The sequence below is a fragment of the Ornithorhynchus anatinus genome, chromosome X2 (genome assembly GCF_004115215.2).
Source record: "Ornithorhynchus anatinus isolate Pmale09 chromosome X2, mOrnAna1.pri.v4, whole genome shotgun sequence".
Classification (NCBI taxonomy): Eukaryota; Metazoa; Chordata; class Mammalia; order Monotremata; family Ornithorhynchidae; genus Ornithorhynchus; species Ornithorhynchus anatinus.
The window spans coordinates 25,207,701-25,223,953 of NC_041750.1; positions in this window are offsets into that span (position 1 = coordinate 25,207,701).

The window sequence follows — 16,253 nt, forward strand, 5'->3', positions numbered from 1 at the left end:
ACTCAGTTCCTCTATGCTGGGCAAAAGCGATCATAAAGGAAAGATCCAAGACTCGGTTGACTCAGAGAGCTTCCAGGAGGGCTTCTTAGAAGGGTTGGTGGTGGTGGAAGGAGTTGAAGGAGGAGATGCTGGAGAGACAAGAAGAGGTAAATCTCCTAGGAATGGGCGTGGAAATCAGATTGGGAGAGGGAAGCAAACTAGGTAAACAAGAAAAGGAAAAGGAAATAACTCTCCTAAGAACAGTTCACTTTCAAGCTTCGAACATGGCTACTGGTTCCAGGGAGGCCCAAGGATCTCACTGGAAGAGAGAGAGAGAGAAAGGAAGAAAGGAAAGAGAAAGAAAGGAATGAAAAGGAAAAAAGGAAGGTCTGCAGTGTCAGGCCCACATTTCAAGGGTGAAATCCTCAGACTAGACAACTGATCAAAGTTTAGGTCTGTCCCAGTTAGATAGTCCCTCTAGACTGTAAACTCCTTGTGGACAGGGATTGAATCTAACAACTCTACTGTATTGTTACTCTCCCAAGCGTTTAGGTCAGTGTTCTGCTCATTGTAAGTTATCAGTAAACGCCATAGGATAGATGGTCAACCTGGGCATCAATTCCAAACTCTCTTTGACTTTCTTGAGTACATTTTCCCCCACACAGTGTCTTGAGGCTCAGTGAACTTGGGTGGGTTTTACAAGCAAGTTCAGAGAAAGACTAAGACTCCCCAGAAGGGCAACGCAGTGTCCATCCCCTCAATGAAGACAACAATTATAGCTCACCGTGACATTCTAGGAGGAAACATAATAACTGTGGTATTTGTTTAGCGCTTATGTAGTTAGCTCTAAATTATACATCATAACTTATTTTATATTAACATCCAAGCCCCTGTCTAGACTATAAACTTACTGTGGGCAGGGAATGTGTTTACCAATTCTGTTGTATTCTCCCAAGCGCTTAGTACATTGCGCTGCCCTCAGTCAGCTCTCACGGATGATGATGGTTGGGAAAGTACAATACAGTAGAGTTGGAAGACATAATCCCTCCCTTCAAGAATTTTACAATTTAGTGGGAGATCATCAGATTAGACATAATCTCTGCCCCAAGAGGGGCTTCCCAGTCTGAGTAGGAGGGAGAAGAGGTACCCCATCCCCATTTCACAGATCAGGTAATGGAGGCACAGAAGAGTTATGTGACTTGCCCAAGGTTACACAGCAGGCAATCAATCAGTGGTGTTTATTTGAGCACTTACTGGGTGCAGAACACTGAAATGAAGTGCTGGGTAGAGTACGGTATACTGGAGTTGGTAGATATGTTCCCTGCCCACGCGGAGCTTACAGTCTAGAGGAGAATTTACAGTCTAGAAGCATCTGGCATAAGCAGGATTAGAATCCTTGTCCTCTGACTCCCACACCTGTGCTCATTCTAGTTGGGCTCAGTGACTAGCAAGAATCATGCCACAAAGCCCCATCCTTTGGGAAACAGCATGGCCTAATAAAAAGATCATGGGCCTGGGAGTCAGAGGATCTGGGTTCTATTCTTGGCTCAGCCACTTGCCTGCTGTGTGACCTTGGGCAAGTCACTTAACTTCTCTGTGCCTCCGTTTCCTCAATTGTAAAACGGGAATTCAATACCTGTTATCCCTCCTACTTAAACTATGAGTCCCATGTGGGACAGGGACTATATTCAACCTGCTTATCTTGTATCTATTCCAGGGTTTAGAAGAGTACTTGACACATAGTAAGTACTTAACAAATATCATTAAAAAAATCTCTCCAAAATCAATCTCCCAGCTTTCCAAATGGATCTAGTTGGACAGGGGATGTCATCAATAAGTAAACGGCCAGAGGATACAGTTTCTTCAGTCTAGCTTGAGTATCAAAAAGCCATCTTGTTTTATTCATGTTGGTATCTCATGTCCTTCCTGGGTTTCCAAGATGATGAAATTGAAAAGAAAGCCATCAACAGCAGTAAATAGACTGATGCCATCAGACATCCCATGGAAACAAGGCATGCTCACTGGGTAAAAAGAAAAAAGTTGCTTTGCACTGTCTCTAAATTTGCTCGCGTTTCAGGCAGATTCTGTGTTTTTGCAATCAGCACTCCAGAACCTCGTTATAAGAGCATAGACCCGGGATCAGAAGGACCTGGGTTCTAATCCTAGCTCCATCATTTATCTGCTGTGTGACCTCGGGCAAGTGACTTAACTTCTCTTTGTCTCTGTCACCTCATCTATAAAATGGGGCTTTAAAACTGTGAGCCCCAGGTGAGACATGGACTGTGTCCAACCCGATTAGCTTATATCTACCCCAGTGTTTAGTCTAGCTCCCGGCACATAGCGCTTAAATACCATTATGAAAAAAAGCCTCCTGGGGGTTCTTCCCCTAGATGAAGGAGAACGGTTCTTGCCGGAGGACCAATTGCCAATTGTTCCAAGAAAATACCTTGAAAAATGCAATTACCCAATCTTTCCTTTCAACTCTACAGCCCTCAACGTGCCCCTAAATTCACTAACACTCTGAATTATTGCGTCTAAGTTGTAGGGTACAAACTGTACTTGTTCCTTCAGCTGCAACTCAGACACATCCTAGAGGCCTCCCTTCCCAGTCAAGCAATGTTTTGGGTTCCTATGGTTAAAACTACTGTAATTTTACCTGAGGTTATTAAGGCTTCAGCTGTCACGTTGCAGGGCAGGTAATTTAATACTATTAAACCATTCCATCGAACGATCACCATTCTGAAGAGTTCAACGGGGACAGAGCCTCTTCCCTTTGGGGATTGAATGTGACAGAGTCACTAACTGGATGCCAAAAGAATTGTCTGGATGTTTAACAGTTTCAAACTGTTAGTATAGTCCCTTGCCATATATAATCGACACGTATATCCCACATGTGTCTCTGTAGCCCACGTGCCAGCATAGGGCACCTTGAAGGGAGAAGTCAAAGAGATAGTGCACCTGTCAAACTATCAATCAATTGGATTTATTGAATGCTTACTAGGTGCAGAGCACCGTGCTGAGCATTTGGGAGACGGCAATGCAAGGGAATTAGCAGACATGTTCCCCGCCCATAACGAGTTTACAATCTAGAGGAAAGATTGAAAACAGAGTGGTACTGGAAGTCAGGAGATCTGAGATAGGGACTGTGTCCAACTTGTTTAACTTGTACTGACCCCTAGCACTTAGAACAATGCTTGACACATAGTAAGCACTTAACAAATACAATAATAATAAAAGTTCTTCTTGCTCTAGTAAGCCAGGATGCATAGAGACAATATTCAGTCCTAACCATATTTTTATCCTGGTCTAACATCTCGACATGAAAATCACATTTTTAATGCTTTGGAGATTATATGTCATTCAATTCCTGGTTTTTCCCGAGTTTCAAATACTTTTTTATTTTCCACAGGTAAAGTCATGGTGACATTCTGAAGACTAAAAAAATCACTTAGTTCCTTAAGGATAATTCTACCCTTCCATGACTTGACGAAGTGCTTTTCCATTCAGCTTCTCTCGAAAACCTTTCCAGTCTTTCAGTTCAGACACGACTCTGCTGACAGTGAGGTTGTTATGGGGGAGTCTGAATGTCAGGGAGAGAGTATTTCTTGCACATTGCCTGAGGCTGGACCAGAGTTCTCATAAAGTCCCTTGGGAATTCTGACATGAATAAGGTGGTGACAAAATTGGGTTAAAGAGTTTGGTACTTAGGACAGTATTTAGTAAGAGCTTTCTAGGCACCAAAGCACTATACTAAGCACTGTGTAAGATACAAGATATCAGATAATAATAATAACTGTGGTATTTGTTAAGCGCTTGCTATGTGCCAGCGCTGGGGTGAATACAAATTAGGTTGGATACAGTCCCTGTCCCACATGTGGCTCACAGTCTTAATCCCCATTTTACAGATGAGGGAACAGGGGACAAGGGTGCAGTCTTTGGGGGAGAAAGAGCAGGTATCTTAACCCCATAAATTTGTTCAAAGTCGCTCAGTAAGTGAGAGCAAAATGGAGAAGCTTCTCAGATTTCCTGAACTCCCAGGCTAGCCCTCTACCCAAGGATTTCAGTCTAAACACAGGTGTGGTTCATCTTGGCTTTGACATCCCAATTTATTCTCAGTTGTTATCTCTGGCTTAATATTTTTTTTTTTGGTTTAGGGCTTTTTTATGGTATTTATTAAGCACTTTCATTGTGCCAGGCACTGCTCTAAGTACTAGAATAGATACAAGTTAATCAGGTTGGACAGAGCCCATGTCCCCATAGGGGGCTCACGGTCTTAATCCCCATTTTACATTGGAGGTAACTGAGGCCCAGAGAAGTCAAGTGACATGCCCAAAGTCACACAACAGACAAGTAGTAGAGCTGAGATTAGAACCCAAGTCCTTCTGACTCCCAGGCCCGAGCTCTTTCCACTAGGCTGCTTCCCATATTATTTTATAAGGCTACATCAGAAGCAAATTGTTCCATTGCAGTGCAACATAATGGGTGTGTGAAGAAGTTACCCACCTCTACCCTGGGCCATATCTGGTTACTGAAAAACACACTGAGCATGGTCATCATCATAATCATAATTAATCATAATTATTGAGCACTTATTATGTGCAAATCACTGTACTAAGTGCTTGGAGTAGTACAATATAACAACTAACATACACATTCCTGCCCAGAAAGAGCTCACAGTCTAGAAGGGGAGACAGACATTATTATAAATAAGTAGGCAGATAAATAAATAAATGTATGAATAAATATATGGTCACAGCTCCCTGTTACAACCACAGATCACAATCCCAAGCAGCAACAGGGTCATTCAGACAGATTTCCCCATGCCTGGGGAAAGGAAAATATGATACCATGTCCTCTAGATGATAAGCTCATTATGGGCAGTGAACATGTCTGCTAATTCTGTTTTATTGTACTCTCCCAGGCCCTTAGAACAGTACTCTGTTCATAGTAAGCACACCATTGACTGATTGAATTGTACTTTCCAAGCGCTTAGTACAGTGCTCTGCACACAGTAAGCGCTCAATAAATACGATTGAATGAATGAATGAATGAATGAATGCATGGTGGCACAGAGGAGGGTTTAACCATCAAGGAAACACTAATTGAATTAAATACCCCAGAGACTCAGTGTTTTCAGAAGGAAAGACCGTCAGGAATGAACAAAGTGCAATATAATCAATATAATCATGCTCTCTTTACAACTTACCCCCTGATCCCTGTCATGACAGGCATATGGTGCTTATCAATAAATAAAAAGGCTGACGATATAATTACGTCGATACCATGGAACTCAGGAACTGGTAACATTTGGTAAGCTGGCAAGCTGTCCGCTCCTCTCTTCATCCTGGAAGTCGGAACAAAATAAAGCAACCCCATAAAATCTATTCGTGGTAAATGATAGCCTTTGGTTGTCTTTCAGTTCATAAACCCTGTTATTGGATTTCCCCAAAGAAAGATTGGGTTAGGTTTTAACTTGTGCCATAGGTGTAGGCTGATAAATTATTTAAATTATACTTCAAGGTAATCTTCAATCAGTCGTTAGTGGGAAGGGCCCTAAGAAATAGCAACAGCCTGGGAATAGAGGATCTCAGCGTGGAGCTATTCACGGTCCGGCAGGCTTGACACAGTGCTACTAATTATAACTTTCTGCAAACTATTAAAATCAAAATGACAAACACCACCCTCAACATCCTCCTTCCAGTGCAAAATATAAAAGGCATTCAAAGGGAAAAGCTTCCAGTGAGGATTAAATTGTTCTTCAGAGCACCCTTTCTCAATCAATATCATTTATTGAGTGTCTCCTATGTGCAAAACACTGTACCAAGAGCCACAGGAGTTAACGGACATGACTCATGGTATCCACTAGACTCTGAGCTTGTTGTGGGCAGCAGGGAACGTGTCTACCAGCCCTGTCGTATAGCACTCTCCCAAGCACTTAGTACGTGCTCGGCACATAGTAAGCGTTCAATAAATGCCATTGATTCATGCTTTTCTGTATAACCCTGTCCTTCACCTTTGTCTTGGCCTCAATGGATGTCATTAGGTAATTATTGCTTCCTTCATGGAAAAGGACACAGCTCTTTCTTTTTAACAGCTGCCATTTAGCGTTTGAGAAGATTTGATTTTCACCCAGTTCTTCAGAGGATGTCTTCATGTGTTTCAGTTGCCGTGGTTATGATGGGTTTGCACATTTTTTTCTCCTGGCCTAAAATAGTTCTGCTAATTGTCTTCTCACATTGCATGACAGAGTGCCCACAATAACTGGCCTAAAATTAATGTAACCACTGCCATATCACATGGATCTAGCCTCCCCAAACTACTCACGCTAAAATCTCCAACGATCTCCTCTTAGCCAAATCTAATGCTCTGTTCTACTTTCCAATCATCCTTACTGACCTCCTCCTTCTCCCTAAAACTAACATCTTCTCTTTATTTATCTCCATCTCTTTATCTCCCTCCCTCTTTCTCTTTGTCTCCCTCACCCCCCAATTCTTTCTCTCTCTGTCTTGTTTAACAAAGTTCTCATCTGGTTCCCATCCCACCTCTTCAACCTCTCCTTAATAGTTAATATAATAGTCTCCATTATAGCTCCTCGTTCTCTCCTCATCCTTTAATTTGAACCATGAGGAGATTAAAATGTTTAAGTTAACCATAGAGAAGATAAAATGGACTAACAAAAGGGAAGCTACAAAGGGATCCTCGATTCATACGTGAAGGAGATGGGTGATTGATGAACCTTCGAAGTGATTATTGTAAGGTATCCAGGAGCCAGAATCAAGGGGCTTTGGTTTCCTTTAGTTTAGAGATGAGGTATCCTTTGGCCAAGAACTGAGGGACTAAGGTACTTACAAAGCCTTGAAGATGGGGAAACCAGTTGTCTGGACCAAGTTAACAAGACAAGAGTGTGAGAAAAAGCACGAGGGAATATTTATATCTATGTCTGCTGCTGCGTTCTGGGGAAATTCAGGGGACTGAGGGTAAAGTCTGTAGCGGTTCCATAAAGCATTCTGGATTTAGGCCGCTCCTGCCTGGGCATCTCAATTGGTAGTATTTACTGAGTGCCTGTTTAGTGTGAAACAAGGTATGTACCATTTGGGAGAGTACAACAGAAGCAAGACATATGTTCCCTACCTTACAATCTGATGGGGAAATAGACAAAAGCTTTTTACAAATAAAGAAAGCAAGATGAAAAAAGTGTATCTCAGGAAATAGTTCACTTGTGAAATGAAGTAATGGAATACACAAATAAAATCCAAGGAAAAATATGCATAAATTACATAACATTAATTCTGTGGAGAGGAATCAAATATGTAATTACTAAAGACAGCTGTTGGATTGGCCTGAGGTAACTTCTGCAACAATTTCATAAGATTCCATCCATTAACATCAAGAGATTTGTATACAAATATGTGTCGTGGGTGACTGAGGCATGCTCTGGGGCCATATTTTCTGTTTTTATTTAAAAATGTCAAGCATTAAAGTTGACATTTCCCAAACTTCGTCTGAACCCCAGTGGACCTGAACCTGAACTTAGAGAGGCGGCATGGCCTCCTATAGTGAATAGAGTACAGGCCTGGAAGTTGGAAGGACCTGGATTCTAATCCTAACTCCTCCACTTGGATACCGTGTGACTGTGGATAAGTCATTTCACTTCTCAGTGCCTCAGTTATCTTCATCTCTAAAATGGGGCTTAAGACGATGAGCCGCACGGGGGACGTGGACTGTGTCCATCCTGATTGTTTTGTATCTACCCCGGAGCTTAGTACAATGCCTGGCACATAGTGGGTGTTTAACAAATAGCACTGAAACAAAACTCTTCAGCTCGAAGACCAGTTCTAATTTGCCTGGCAACATTTTCCCTCTTGTTTCTCATTTGTGAAGCCTAAGGCATTCTGGGAGAGTTTGTGCTTCTGTGTTTTTCAAGCAGAATAACTCAATGCTCTTTCTAAGAATACATCAATGCCAGCCTCCTACCCAGAAGTATGTGTGTGCACAACAGACGGGAGACAAAATTGGAAAAGAAGTAAATTTCAGTTTCATCCTCTTAAGGGTCACTAACTACAACAGCGGAAAATCTGTGGAAAAGACTCGAAGAGCATCTTTCAAAGTTGGGAATAATAATAATAATGTTGGTATTTGTTAAGCACTTACTATGTGCCGAGCACTGTTCTAAGCGCTGGGGTAGACACAGGGGAATCAGGTTGTCCCACGTGGGGCTCACAGTCTTAATCCCCATTTTACAGATGGGGTAACTGAGGCACAGAGAAGTTAAGTGACTTGCCCAAAGTCACACAGCTGACCCGTGGCCGAGCCGGGATTCGAACCCCTGAACTCTGACTCCAAAGCCCGTGCTCTTTCCACTGAGCCACGCTGCTTCTCTATGGTAGGGAAAGATTACCTACTTCGGCCATTTTTCAGAGCGAACATTTACAGTGTTAGCGAGCTCCATGAGGAATAGGGACTGTGTTCTGATTGTACTAAAGCATGTAGTGGTGCTTGGCACAGAGTGAGCACTTAACCGATACCTCTATTATTGTTATCATTAATAGTAGTAGAAGAAGAAATAGTAGTAATAGTTGGTCTACTACTAGTAAAAGCACCAAGTAGTAAGTATGGAACCCTGCTTTTGGGCTGGTGGAAAGAGCGCTGCCGCTCTGGGAATCAGGAGATCTGGGTTCTAATCTCCGTACTGTCTACTGGACTATGCCAGCAGCGATGAAGATTTTTGATCAAAGTACTATCTCTATTAGATGGAGTCCAAGTCAAAAATCACAGTAGGTGTAGGAAGGAGGTGGATAGATTATCAATCAATCAATCAATTGTATTTATTGAGTGCTTACTATGTGCAGAGCACTGTATTAAGCGCTTAGGAGGGTACATTATGACAGAGTTCGTAGACACTTTCCCTGCCCACATCGTGCTTACAGTCTAGAGGGTTAATGGACAAGAGGAGTATAATGGGTTTTTAGAGGTAGGAGGTAGGTACATCTTTAGTCATGTGGTTGGATAACAACGAGGACACATCCGCTCATCAGATGGTTCCTTCAAGCACCCTTTTGTGCCATCTTTGGAGACAAAATCCTGGGTTGGGTGGACTACGGGTCTGTCTGGGGTCCCCGAGTTTGTTTTTTTAATGGTATTTGTTGCATGCTTATTTGGTGCCAGGCACTTAACTAAGCGCCGGGGTAGATACAAGATAGGTTGGACGCAGTCCGTGTCCCACATGGGGCTCACGGTCTTAATCCTCATTTTACATATAAGATAACTGAGGCACAGAGAAGTGAAGTGACTTAGCCAAGGTCACACAGCAGACAAGCAGAGGACCCAGGGTTAAAGCTCGGGTCCTTCCGACTCCCAGGCCCTTGCTCCGTCCATTAGGCCACACTGCTTCACAGTGCTTAAGATGAGGTAGGGAGGAGGATTTGGCGGATCTCAGTTCTTCGCTAGCTTCCTCTTGAACATACTCATGGGGGACCCGGAGGACATATTCTTCCCCAAATAATTCTTTCCACATTTATTTTCTCCACATTTTAGTATGCTTCACAAAATAGCTGGATGGCATGGCTATATTTCCCAAAATAACCTATGCAGTGGAGTGGAGTCTAGTAGTTCTGCAGATGAAAGATGTTCCCTCCGTGGTGACTTTGACAAATTTTCTTTTAAGTACTTGAATTGAATTGGGGAAAAATGTGGCTACCTTTCGTGAGACTTTAAGAATCTGCCGGGGATCGAATACGTTGATTTGAAGGATAAGTGCTGGGCTAGATTCAATCAAAACAAGGACCAAGAACATTTGTACTATGTTCTAAAGGTTTTTTTGTTTCTTTTTTTAGTGGTACTTGCCAAGCACTTACTATTTTCAGTTATAACCAGCACCGTAATCCTGACTCAGAAGGGGTTCATGGTCAAGGTAGAGACTGGGATTATTGTCAGACCACTGTTTGTTCACCAGATTTGTGGAACTTCCTCTGAAGCTCCTCGCAGGCAGGGGGTGCCTCTACCGACTCTGTTTTTGTTTGTTTATTTGTTTTATGGTACTGGTTCAGTGCTTAAAATGCACCAGGCCACTGTGCTAAGCCCTAGAGTAAATACAAGATAATCAGGTTGGATATAAACCCTGTTCCACATGGAACTCAAAATCTAAATTGAAGGAAGAAGGGTTTAATCCCTCTTTTGCAGGTGAGGTAGCTGCCACCCAGAGAAGTGAGGTGACTTGCCCAAGGTCACCCAGCAGACGAGTGACAGAGCTGGGATTAGAACCCCGGTCTTCTGATCTCCAGGCCAGGTTGATTCCTGAACGTCGGCAAATGTAAAAACAGCATGGCGTAGTGGATAGAGCACAGGCCTGGGAGTCAGAAGGCCATCGGTTCCAATCCCAGCTCCACCACTTGTCTGCTGTGTGACCTTGGGCAAGTCACTTCACTTCTCCGTGCCTCAGCTACTTCACCTATAAAATGGGGCTCGAGGCCGTGAGCCCTACGGGGGACAGGGACCGTGTCCAACCGGATTTCCTTGTATCCAGCCCGTGCTTAGTACAGTACCTGGCACATCGTAAGGGCTTAATAAATACCATAATTATTATTAAAAGGGAGACCATGTGATACATTACGAGGACATCTGGATCTGTTAGAGTGTAGGGTCACTGGGTGCAGGGTACACACGCCTTCTGCTTCTGCTGGACTTTCCCAAGCTCTTAGTACAGTGCATTTTCCCACAGGGATGTTCAATAAATAGCATTATTTTAATACCTTATCTTTCCTACTTTCTTTAGCTCCCCATAGACAAGCAATTTCAGCCAAACCCTCCTCTCCCATTTGGAAGCGCTTGCCTCAGGCTCAGCTAATACATCAGGGAGAGAATTCTCCCAGAGTTCAAAGTTTCCGATCTGTGTCGGCCAGAGATGTGCCTGCCAACTCTTCTTTGTACTGAAATAGCAGCATAACCTACTGCGCGCTGGCTTGTTCTCGGCCGTGGAGATAGAGTAACGCAAATGGCAGCTGGTCATAAGACTTCTCCAAAGGCCATAAGCCCGCTGGCCTTGCTTTGAAGCCCCCACAGGCTGTGAAAAACACAGATTGGGGCCCCAGTGGAGACCGCGACTTTCAGCCAGAATGACGATTTCGGTCGTGTCGCTGCCAGATACTCGAGAGAGGGGACAAGCTGGATGCCACAAAAGAGGGACTCCGCTGACGTCATAACTGCTTCGGTCTTTTTTCCCAGCTAAGTCCCAAGTACGGTACCTAATCCGTTCTCGTCAATCATAATCATTCTGGGATGTGGCTCCGTTTTTTAAAATATAAATATTTGAGTGAGTCGCTGAACATACCAGTCTCCCCTTAAACCCTAAATCTAAACCTAAACCAGTCTTATGGCAGCTGAAGGCCCGGAACTATAGCAACCTGAAACGGGACACCATCCAGGCCACGTAAATCTTCAGATTGAGTTCAAAGTCTTGCTCATCTGAGTTCTTTTGAGACCTCAAACCTCTTGGTCAGGGCCAATCTGCCTGGTTGCCTGAGGCAGACTAGGCTACCATTTTCAGGGGACCACCAAGACTGGGAATGGAGGCAGTGGCCAACTCTCTGCTCTCTACTCGATTGCAGGGGGTGAAGAGAGCAGGGAGAATTCCCCCCTACCGTACCTCACCCTGATGCCCTGTCCTCCAAAGGGGGAGGACGTTGCCTCTCAGACTCCTATCCCATCTCTAGGATTTGGATGCTCCCTGCCCCAGTAGACCCCACTTCCCAGCCCAGGGCAACAGACCTGGCTGAACTCTGGCGGCCGAACCCAGCCTGGAAGGACCATCCGAGACCTTAAGTTAGAACACGTGGCTGATGGTCTGTGGGCTTGTTGGAAATGCGCTGCCTACCAAAATAACAAGAAGACAGGTGATGGTATTTAATAGGCATTTACTAGGTGCCAAGCACCGGGTTGAGTACAAGATAAATCCAGGCATATACACAATACCCTAAGAGGCCTCACAGTCTAAAGAGGGAGGGACAGTGGGGAATCTAATCTCCGCTTTGCAGCTGAGGAAACTGAGGCATAGAGAGGTTGCGACTTACCCAAAGTCATACAGTAGGCAATCAATCAATTAATCGTATTTACTGTGTGCAGAGCCCCATACTAAGCTCTTGGGGGAATACACTATAACAGAGTCAGTAGACACACTCCCTGCTTACAGTCTAGAGGAAGTGACAGAGCCAGGACTAAAATCCATGTCTTCTGACGCCCATCCTAGGATCTTTCCACCAGGTCATGCTGCCTCCCGATAGGAAATGTTCTCCAACTCCAAATCTCTGCACTTTTCTCTAAATACAAGTGATCTAAATAATGTAAACACCCACAGATTGTTCGTATTCCCCAGTGAGCAGCTCTGGGGAAGGGGTCGGGTGTGTCTCTGGTAGATGAACCCAGCTGGTAGACCAAACCACCCTGGTTTGTGCCCGTCGAAGATTCCCTGAACTACATTTATCCCATCCATCCCCAGGTTTGGCAGTTCATTTGGGCACTGAGGTTGAACGGAAAGGGTTTTTACTGGTTAGAAAATGAGTGGGGCTGGTGAAGGGAGTGGTCTTCAGAAGCTGTCGTCCATCAGTCAATTAATGGTACGTATCGAGTGTTTACTGTGTGCAGGGCGCTGTACTGCACACTCAGTTCTTTATCTAGAAATACACGTTATAAAGTGCTATAATATGCAGATCATCTTAGAGGCAGATTGGAAGGGACCGAAGGTTCAATATGAATCTTATCTACCCTGTAGGTGGCCCAAGCTCGGAGAGTATAACTAATGCTTTGTGGTATTCTTTTTCACTCCTGTGAAGCATTAATCACACCACATGCAGGCAGGAATATACAAACATTTCTGCACAAGCAGCTGAGAAAGCAAAGAAATGATCCAGGTATTGTTTTTCCAACCTGATTCACTGAGGGAAATTGTACCAAAAGATTTGCTATTTAATAACCTTGACCCTCTGGATTCAGACAACATTGGCGGCCCCAAGGTTACACGGAGTAATGGTTTGGATTCGTAAATCCCAAGAGGAAGTAGGCTTAGAGGCCTCAGAGGAGTCCACTCTTTTGAGCAAACGATCTGTTCCAGAATGTCCCAGAACACTTGTGCAATCACACCTAGGACAGCTACCCTGACGTATGTAAACTGTATCTTCTAACATCCTAAGGCCATTCCGATCTTTTCTAACTCCATCAGAAAAGACAATCATCACCCTGATTTTTTTAAAATACAAAACACATTCAGAAATTAGGTGCAGAAAAATATTTACTGATAGCTCTGAAAGAACCGAAACAACAAACATCAGCAGACTAGGGGACCATTTTCTCCTCCCTGAGACATTATTAAACAATGTCCTAAGAAGACGCATTTGCACCCAGGGGGTTCACTCAAGTAATTTCGTAGTGTGACGGTTTTTTAAAGAGATGTTGGAGAAGTAAAAGTCTCAGAGAAAGTCCTGCTCGGAATTACTCGAAGTTGGTGTTTTTTTTGTTTAGTTTTGTTTTTTCCCCTGACAAATATTTTTAACTGGTTCCACTTGAAGTAACACTTTCTCTGGGCAAAGTAATCAGACCACGTAGTTTCACTTTCTGCCTTTCGGGCCAGACCGGTAAGATGTTTTTATTCATTTGCAGTTTAATGAAACTTGGTGGTAATGGTGAGGGTCTTGTGACCTTGTTTCCAACCTCTAAATCCCTAATGAGGCCCCCCCGAGTGACATCATGATGAAAAGGAGAGCAGTTGGGGAGGTGGGGTTGAAAGGAAGCAATTCCCTCCCTGCCCCAAAAAAAACTTGCCCCCCAACAATTCAAGATACCTGTAAGCATTTTTGCAACTGTCGTTTCTATTGTGCACTTAGGCAAGCACTTTGCAACAACAGGTCTGGGAGTCGGAAGGACCGGGGTTCTAATCTTGACTCCTCCACTTGTCTGCTGTGTGACCTTGGGCAAATCACAACTTCTCTGCGCCTCAGTTACTTCATCTGCAAAATAGGGATTAAGGACTGTGAGCCTCACTTGGGACGGGGACTCTGTCCAACGTGATTACCTTGCATCGATCCAGGGGCTTAGAACAGAGCCTGGCACATACTTAAAAGCCATAAAGAAACAAAAAGTAAACCACGGCAGGTAATGTTACCTCCCAACTCCGATGTACTGAACTCTTCCGAGCGCTTAGTACGGTGCTCTACACGCGGAAAGCGCTCCATAAATACAGTTGATTGAAATAGGTTTGATGGCTTGGCAGAATTCTTCACCTCTGCGAGTTTGACTCCTAGTGTCAAAGCCTCCTAAGAAAGACAGATGTTTCTTTTTTTATGTTTTAAGCGAAAAAGATGCGTCTTCGATCCCCTGAAATATCAGTTCCTCTGCTCAGAGGAAGTTCGGGCATTGTGTTGGGTAGATTTCAAAGTAAGTTCAAACTGTAATCAAGGTATTTTTTAACAATGACCATTTTTTAAAGATCGACCATTTGATAATTAAAAAGAGAAGGGGCGTCAAGGGGCTTTGTGCCTCTGGGCAGAGGAATGTTAAATGGGCTCCTTTATCAGAGGCTGCTAGGATAGAAAGGTCAGGTCGAAGAGCTGCCAGGGCACCTAAAATCTAAAATCAGAATCTCCTTTTCGCTGCAGGGTGGTAGACCTTAGGCAGCTCCGGTGGGGAGAAACCCCCCCCCCCCCAAACTCAATGTATCCCTAGGCCCCGTCAATGACATTTATTGAGCACTTACTATGTGCAGAGCACTGTCCTAATCGCTTGGGAGAGTACAATATCGTAGAATTAGCAGACAAGTTCTCTGCCCATAAGGAGCTTAGTCTAGAGGGGGAGAAAGACATTACTATAAATAAATAGTTTATAATATAGAGGCTCAGATAACTAAATTTGCAGACCAGGGGATGGGAAGGCTCCTCGGGTGGGCCACAAAATCTGAAAACCGATCTGAAAACCGTTTCCAATCCATCGATCGATCCGGGGCTGGGAGTCACGAGGTCCTGGGTTCTAATCCCTGCTCGGCCACTGACCAGTGGCTGTGTGACCGTGGGGTAGTCACTTCACTTTTCTGTGCCTCAGTTCCCTCTTCTGTAAAATGAGCATCGAGACCGTGAGCCCCACATGGGACAGGGACTGTGTCCAACCCCATTTGCTCGTACAGTGCTAAGCGCTTAGTACAGCGCTCTGCACACGGTAAGCGCTCAATAAATACTACCGAATGAATGAGTGAATGACTGTGGGTAAGTCACTTCACTTCTCCGTGCCTCAGTTCCCTCATCTGCAAAATGGTTATTAACTGTGAACCTCAAGTGGGACGACCCGATAACCCTGTATCTCCCCCAGCGCTTAGAACAGTGCTCTGCACATAGTCAGCGCTTAACAAATACCAACATCATGATTAAAGCAGCGCGGCTCAGTGGCAAGAGCCCGGGCTTGGGAGTCTGAGGTCATGGGTTCGAATCCCGCCTCTGCCCCTTGTCAGCTGTGTGACTGTGGGCAAGTCACTTCACTTCCCTGGGCCTCAGTTACCTCATCTGTAAAATGGGGATGAAGACTGTGAGCCCCACGTGGGAGAACCTGATTCCCCTATGTCTAACCCCAGCGCTTAGAACAGTGCTCTGCACATAGTAAGCGCTTCACAAATACCAACATTATTATTCTCTGGGCCTCAGTGACCTCATCTGTCAAATGGAGATTAACTGGGAGCCCCACGTGGGACAACCTGATTAGCCTGGATCTCCCCCGGCGCTTAGAACAGTGCTCGGCACGTAGTAAGCGCTCAACAAATACCAACATTAGTATTGAGAAACAGCGTGGCTTAGTGGAAAGAGCCCGGGCTTCGGAGTCAGAGGTCACGGGTTCGAATCCCGGCTCCGCCACTGGTCAGCTGGGTGACGGTGGGCGAGTCACTTCACCTCTCGGTGCCTCGGCTCCCTCATCTGTAAAATGGGGATTAACTGCGAGCCTCACGTGGGACGACCTGATGACCCTGGATCTCCCCCAGCGCTTAGAACAGTGCTCGGCACGTAGTAAGCGCTGAACAAATACCAACATTATTAACAAATGCCAACATTATGATGATGATGATGAGCAGTAGAACATGTAGTATGGCGAGGCAGCTGTTGCAGCAGCTGGTCCGGGGGGGGGGGGGGGAGGGAGAGGAGGGGGCGTGGCCCCAGCGGGCGCGGACCAATAGGAGCCGAGGGGCGGCGACCAATGGGAGAGGGGGGGGGGAAGGGGCGTGGCCTTGAGGAGGGGCGTGGCTCCGGGCG